The sequence below is a fragment of the Triticum dicoccoides genome, chromosome 3A (genome assembly GCF_002162155.2).
Source record: "Triticum dicoccoides isolate Atlit2015 ecotype Zavitan chromosome 3A, WEW_v2.0, whole genome shotgun sequence".
Lineage (NCBI taxonomy): Eukaryota > Viridiplantae > Streptophyta > Magnoliopsida > Poales > Poaceae > Triticum > Triticum dicoccoides.
Window position 1 is genome coordinate 427,309,515 of NC_041384.1, and position 8,115 is coordinate 427,317,629.

The window sequence follows — 8,115 nt, forward strand, 5'->3', positions numbered from 1 at the left end:
CGATGTGAACAGCGAGGGAGACGATGGCGGGGAAGCGTCGTCGGGCCAACTGCTTTTCTCCTATTGCAGTTGGGTTCGGTCGACGAAGACTCCACCGGCTCGCTCTGGCAGGACACCCTCACAAACGGCACCCTGTAGATGCTCGATCCTTCAATCTCTGGTGGATGCTCCATCTGGGATTGATACTCCCACCACCGCTCCCTCACGATCGGATTCGGTGAATCTGTTTGCTCCATGGCCCAGAGGAGTAGCTCTATGTACTCCGGCGCGACTCCCTCCGGGAGTATCGCCGCCTTTTCGCTCTATTGCAGATATTTGGCCATGGATGTTGCTGTCGCCGCTAGTTGGTCCTTATTGTCAAACCAAGACTGTATCTCCAACATCCTAGCTAGCTTCACAGGGTCGTCGTCTGCGATCCTCACGTATCGGTTGTACTCCTCCATCGATCTACTTCTCCACAGCACCTTCACTCGCCGGCGGTGGTTTTTGAATGGAAGAGGAGAGGAGCAGCGCTGGTTTTGGATTAGATCGGGAGAGGAGCGATGCTGGTTTTGGACTGGAATAGGAGAGGAGGGGCGGTGGTTTTGAAATGGAAGAGGAGAGGAGCGGCGCTGCATTTAGATTGGAATAGGAGAGCAGCGGTGGTGGTTTAAGAGGAGAAGAGCGAAAGAGCGGCACTGGTCTTGGAAGTATTTTTTTGTTGTTTCGCGTATTTTGGGTCAAAATTTGACCATGGTCAGTATTTGACAAGCAAAATGTGAATGCATGTCACCAAAAATTGTACCGTTTGGTTCGTATCTGAATGTACTTTCAAATTATACTCCCTCCATTTTTTTATACAAGGCCACAAACTCATATTACAGGTACCAAGGTAAAAAATCAATGCTATGTTTAAGTCAATGTTGCTAGCTAGCTTGTCACCTTGATTGTCATGTTAATTAATGTGGTTTTTCTCTCCCAAGCACAACAAGCCAACCCTCTTACTCCTCATTGGTTGATTAATGTTGGGAATGCAAGCTAACCTTCTCACTCCCGCATGCACACAAGGGATATTAATGTCCTCGGTTGCTAGTACGAGGCAAACACCATCAATTTTGCCTCGATTAATGTTAGTGGCCTTGTATAGTTGCAAATTGTAATTTTGATAGTGGCCTTGTATACAACGTATAACATATATTTTATGTGCGAAAATCATGGTCAATCATGACCAAGAATAAAAGGGAGACTAGTTAATGTGGGGTCGCTTTCTTAATTGAAGGGTAAATTGATTTTTATTTTGATCCAGTCAGAGCGTGCCGGCCCTCCCGTCCAATCCTAAATCGATGTCGTACGCTCCTCTCCCTCTTCTCCATTGCAAAACTACCTCCTCTCCTCTCCATCATCTCCATTCCAAAACCACCGTCTCGCCTCTCCCTCTTCTCTATTGCAAGACCACCATGTCTCCTCCATTTTCTAGACGCTTTGCTCCATGGCGCGGGCGCAATCCATGGATACAAAATTAGTATACTTTATACTATTTAAAAGTTGAGGGCGGGGCTTTTCCTACGCGGTAGGCGGTGGGGCAGTTCCGCCTAGTCGGTTCGACAGAGACGTGAGAAGACGAGGGAGTAGGCTGCTGCAAACGTAGGGCTGTGTGATTTGACAGCGAGTTACTGCTGGACAGGTGGGGCCCCGTGATTTGACTTGCCATTATTATTTTAACTGCGGCGCTATGATCGGCGTGAGTCTCCCAGATTCCTGACCACCTCCATACAGGTGCCTCTCCCAATGCTCCACCATGTAGTAGAGGTTGGCTCTTGCATGAGAGCCCACTTCTCCACTTTTTCCTTGCCTCTCTTTCCTCCACATATGCAAAAATGCCATGTAAAGCGCGCTATTGTACTTACTTTTACTTGCTCCTATAGGTGCTTAAGATTGCCACATAGGCATAAAGCCTGATGTGGCAAGTTAATCAAGAATAGAGAGACTAGTTTGGTGACCCAAGGAAGAAACGGTGCTAAGCGCGTGTACCTAGGTGAAAAAACAATTTTGAGTCTATAGCTAATTAAATGAAGCAAACTTAGCAACACCATTTCATTGGAAGAGGTCACTCCTTGGCAAATGCAATAAATACACGCACTTACTAGCACCATTCCTTCCTTGAGTACGAAGAAAGAGATAGAGAGGAGTAACAAAAAAATACACTTATAGCCAACTTTGTTGTAGTATGAGTGACTAAGTGATGACTATGTATGACATGCCAACATCAGATAGCCTAACGCACCGTGTTAAATCTCCAAGGGCGCGACCGCGCGAGCGACACAACAGTCGTGGTAGGCGCGGCCATGATACGGGCTGCTGGCAGCCCTTGGATCTGAGATCAAGCGGTCGCATGCTAAGTTGCTGAAAATTTGCAGAATAACCCTCCAGGATAGGATATTCACCCATAGGTCTAGAATCACGCCATGCAACCGTTCGATCTCAGATCCAAGGGCTCTCGGAAGCCCATATCATGGGAGAATGGAAAGCCACTACCCTGCCGTTCGCACGCTGGCAGTTCGACTCGTCCCCACACGTCCTTCAATACTATGGCGGTTCGCTCCTAGTCATCCCGTCCATTCACATTACGGCAGTTCCACTAATCCTAACCCTCCTCCCAAATCCATGGCGTCCCACATCTCCATGATCGGCGCTGAGTACAAGGTTAGAACCATCACCGGTGATGAGTTCGATGTCATCTACACCCGTTCTTCCGCGACGGTGAAAGGATGCCTTTCTCGCTTCAGACGCATGTTCGAAAACTTAGATGATGAGTGGGTCGCTGGGCTAGATGTTGAGTACACCACAGTCCTGGGACGAGAGAAGGATCTAAAGGATGAAGAGAGGAATAAGCCCGTCGTGATCCAGGTTTGCGTGCATGACTTATGCTTAGTCTACCACATATGCCATGCCGATGTTGAGTGCCAGGATTTTAAGGGCTTTCTCGGGAGCAACCTAGTCAAATTTCGTTACTGTAGACTTTGGTAACGACAAAGAAATCCTGGGTCGGATAGGCCTCATTGTAGGCAACCCCTTCGACCTCCAGAAGAATCGGCTGGTGCCCTCTCGTCAACCTTCAATGCTGACCCTGGCAGGAGTCATGGTTCATCCTTCGTACGGTAAACTAGTGAAACCTCCGTACACGTTTCATCATCATGCATGGCAGCGGAATGTACTAGATATAGACCACATCCAGTACGCTGCAATGGATGGCTACCTTTGCTTCAATATCTACAAGGGTTGGATGAAGAGCAATAGCCAAGTGTGCGGTTCAAGCAAAGAAGTATCGGCCAAGAGGAAGAGGGACAAGGACGAAGTAGAGGACGTGGACGAGGACTCCGAGTAAGGTGGCAGTGTCGTTTCTCATGGTGGTTCTAATGCAGTGTCTAACGGAACAGTTGCAAAGTTTAATTTCAGGTGTGCTTAATTTAATTTGAGGGGTGTGTTGTGCTGAGCCCCCAGCAGAACTATGTTATGTTTCTTCTCGTTACTTCAACTCTTCAGTACGTACATACTAGTATTTCTTACATTTCATCTTTTAGTTGGTATCGTACTACCACTCGTTTTTTCACATTATATACGTACAATATATATGGCCAACATCATATAGCCATCAGTTTAGTTTTCAAAGAATTTCAGGGTGCTTAGTTTTGTCAAAGAATTCCAGGATGCTTGGATCCAAGGGACTTATTTTAGTCTGACTAAAAATAGTCTCTTTAAGAGGCTAAAGTTCCAAGCACCCCTGACTAAAGAGGGGCTAAAACTAGTCTTGAGACTAAATTTTTTTAGTCAGGGGTAGCCCTACTAAAATGTGGATTAGTCCTCTCTCTACTCGTTTAACTCCTCTCCTTTAACACAGGCGAGTTCTGGATTGGAGGGTTTGGAGGATAATAAATGCTCATTAACTTGATTTTAGCCTTTTTAGTATTTGGATCCAAGCATGGGTAAGGCTAGCATGTTTTAGTCCCACTACTTTTAGTCATGGGACTAAAACGTATCCAAGCACCCTCTTAGTTTTATTTGAGGGGTGGGTTGTGCTGGACACCATTATTGTGACTAGCCTTTTTAATAGTACTATATGCATAATTTGGCGACGAGCGCTCTCTATATGTACCACCTTTTTTTTAATTTCAAATTTTGCTCCATGGCGCAATCCATCGATAGTACTGTTGTACAAAAGTATACATTTTTAAAAAGGCTAGAGGGCGGGGCAGTCTAGCTTGGTCGGTTTCACGAGAGGCGAGGGCCTTTGTGATTTGATGGCTCATTACTGCTGGAAGGAGGGGCCTTGTGATTTGACTGCTCGTATAAATGCGCCGACGACCTGATCGAGGAGGAGCAAAGAACCATGCAGTATACTCAAGTTTTCCACTGGAGTAGTACTACGACGGAGGAGCACGAAACACGGCAGCCCAGTGCCATATGGCGATAAAAAATGATCTAATTTGCTAGTCATCTCATTGTTAGCATTGTTCTATTCATTCCCTCAAAAAAACATTGTTCTATTCATGCCTCGCAGAGAACGTGACACGTGCGGCGAAACACCCGAAGCAAAAGATGAAACACAGGAGCCAAAGAAGAAGGAAGATTATCACCCCAAATGATCTAATACACCGCGGAGTCGTAACTGCTTCTTCATCGCCTGCACGACCTCCATCTCCTTGCACGTCTCCTCCGCCATCTTCATCATTGTGTCCATGATGCGACATTTCTCGACGCGAGCCTTCATCATCTGTTCCACGACCATATTACGTACCTTGACAGCAGTCGGGTGCTCAATGGGGAGCTCCATGGCGAGGGCCTACAACATCTTCATCGAGGAACTACTATTCTCATGCAGCTTCTTCCAGCCGACGTTCTTCTCCTTCAACAGGTCGACTCGTGGCAAAGCTTCGCATTGTCCTCCCGAAGTCGCAGGATTTCGCCGGTCGCCTTCTTCTCCGAGGCAATGCTCTTCTTCAGCAGCATCACCAAGCCGGCGGTCAACTCCCCCTGCTGATTGAGCTCAGCGGGCATGTCGTCAAGGCTCTCCTTCAGCAACTCCATCAAGCCTTGGATGAACTACTTCTGCTTATTGAGCTGATCGGGCATGCCGTCGAGGGATAACGACTCCAGCTCCACCGGCTCGGCATGTTCGCCTTCGCGGCTAGGGCGCTCCTAGGAGCCATCGCCTACCCGTGAGAGATCTTTCGACGTCTCTGCGTGGCGGCAGGCCCTCTTTTTTTTTCCGCAGCCTTGGTTGCCGCTCTCTTGTTACGAGTAGTTTTCGACCTAGAGCTCCGCTCACCGGCCATGGCAACGATGGACGAAGAAGAAGCACTTATGAGGAGGAAAGGTAGAGTGATTTCGGTTAGGTAGTTCCCCTTTTTATAACCTAAGTACTAGCACTAGTACTAATACCTGCATAGTGGGAACACGTTCAGGTTTGGTATGTGCTACTAGTAGGTGTGAGCAGGCTTTCGAATGTGATGGGAACAAGGTAAAGAGTAATTGATGGTTTTGGTTTTGAGGCCCGAAACGGCTCCCGATGAGTTTAGCGGAACATAAATTTCAAGTACTACACTGCTCAAATGCGTAAATATTGAGTAGTATGTTACTGTCAAAAATTGGCACAAAATACGAAGGAGACCAATGGAAGTACTACTAGCAACCCACGATTTAACTACTCGCATGCGCGCAGTGGAGTAATAATGTCTTTTTTCCGCCCTCACGTCCACTCAATTTGCATGCGCTGTATTAATCGACCATCAATGAAGTGAACGACTTTACAAGCATCAAATTATCACATGGGGTGGATCTTGGTACAAAATTGCGTCCGCTCATGTACCCGCGTGTGCGTGCGAGGAATGAGTGCGTGCATGGCGTGCGTGCACATCTTCACTTCGTGCATGTACCGCCAGTATGGCTCAGGGAGGACGAGTACATTCTTCTGGAACCAGCAGCATGTCACTGTGATCAACCCACACAAGGAGGTCACGACAATGCCTACACATGTGCCACGTGGCTTCATGAACTGTAAGAGAGACACTGTGTAGTGTGCCATTGGTATTCTAGTTTACGTGTTTTGCACAAACTCGAAATACTAGTAAGGTACACGTGCATTGCACGCATCAGATTTTGCAACCAAATTATGAATAAATACCACACTATAGCATGTAAGCTCTGAGTCATATATGCCTGATGTAGCCCTTCGTTTAATTCTTATAGTTCATCTCATTCAAAATCAATTAGTTTTTATAAAAAAAGCTTAGAACGCGGGAATAGGAAAAACATGGGATTATAGTGGAATGTCGTCTTGAATCCTACAGGATTGTACAAGTGTTTGATTGTGCATAGAACAAACGCAGAATTCTTTCAAAGAGGTTTGAGTGGATGGGATGTTCCCTATGAAATCTAGTGCAAATGAATCATATGGAAAAATTCCTTGGTTTACAATCCTACGAATCAAACAACCAAGATAGGAAAAATTCCTAATGATTAGAATCCTCCAAAATTCCTTTGAGAATCCTTTGAACCAAAGAAGCCCTTAATATATTTTATGATTCATGGAATTGTGCGTTGTAAAGCATAAAGTAAAAACAAATAATGGCAATTCAACTAGAAAAAAAGTTTGGGCAGTTATGATACGGAAGAATCTAGAACAAAAGAGAACCACTGTTATTTTGAGGTTTGTGCATTATGCTTAAGTTCAACCATGGAGTCTGCTAGATTGTACATGTGGCAAAATCCGGTGGGTGGGCTAGAAGATGGTGCGAGGGGCCGAGTGGAGGGAGACTATGAAGGAATGCACAAGTGGAGATCGATATTTATAGAGAGGGGGCGAACACGTGCGCTGATGCGCGCAGTGGCGGAGCCATGAAAAATAAATGAGCTAGGGGGCCAAGCATTGCTAATCCTTTATGAGGAGGGTCAATTCATGAACTTAAACCATTTTTAGCAGCAATTGTCTAATGATCACATTCATATTAGCCTTGATATATAGTGATGTTAGGGGGGAGGGGGCAGGGCCCTTATTGCCCCCTGTCTTCGCCATTGTGCACACGTTTGAGAGATGAAGAGGAAGGCATGGATGATGAGAGGGGGACGTTGGATACATAATTAATGTGGGTGTATTAGCTATATATGTTAATCCTATATAGAGAGATCTAGATTGATCGATGTGGACGTGGGAAAGAGGGTGAGACCTCACTGGATATATCGATTGATCGATCTGTGTGGAAAACTATGAAAGACCTAGCTATATACACACATACATAGAGGAACATCGATCGTTGCACATGCACGCGTGAGAGATAAAGAATGCCCGATATGATGGAGAGGGGGATGTGTGTTGGTGTGTGCCTTCATGGGAGACCGACCTGAAGAAAAAGATTGCATGCGTGCGATGGATAATGCCAACTGGTAGTGTGTGTGCATGCATGCATGAGAGAAAGTTAGTGGTACAATTATAAAGAGAAGACTACTATGTGGGTGTAAAAGAATAGCTGAATAGGTGAGGTCACAATCAATGTAAAGTTGAATTCAAATATTTGAATAAGAGATCCTGATGTTTGAAACCCATGCATGCATGAATATAACGGAGATCTGTGCGGTGTGGTTTGGAAACGAGCATGTTGTAATGTATACACATTGAACAAGGTCAGACTGATTTGAATTTGAGATACCGATGGCACACATCATTTGGCCACGTCGCATCCGTGCATGGACACACTATTCTAATTGGAGATGATGGGCGGCTTTTGCATCACATATCTATATCTATACCCCTATATATATTATATTTTTTTATATATTGTGTGCGGGTAACTTTAACTTTGAAAGATGGTCGTTGGATGAGGCGAATCCGATGGTCCAAAGATGGCAAATTTGAGCACTACTGGCCGTTGGATATCATCTAGATTCCACCAGATTTCGCCACATGTATAATCTAGAAGACTCCATGGTTGAACTTAAGCATAATGCACAAACATCAAAACACAAGCACTTCTTATTTGTTCTAGAATCTTCCATATCAGAATTGCCCAAATGTTTTTCTACATGATTTGCCATTATTTGTTTTTACTTTATGTCTTACGACGCAAAATTCCATGAATCTTA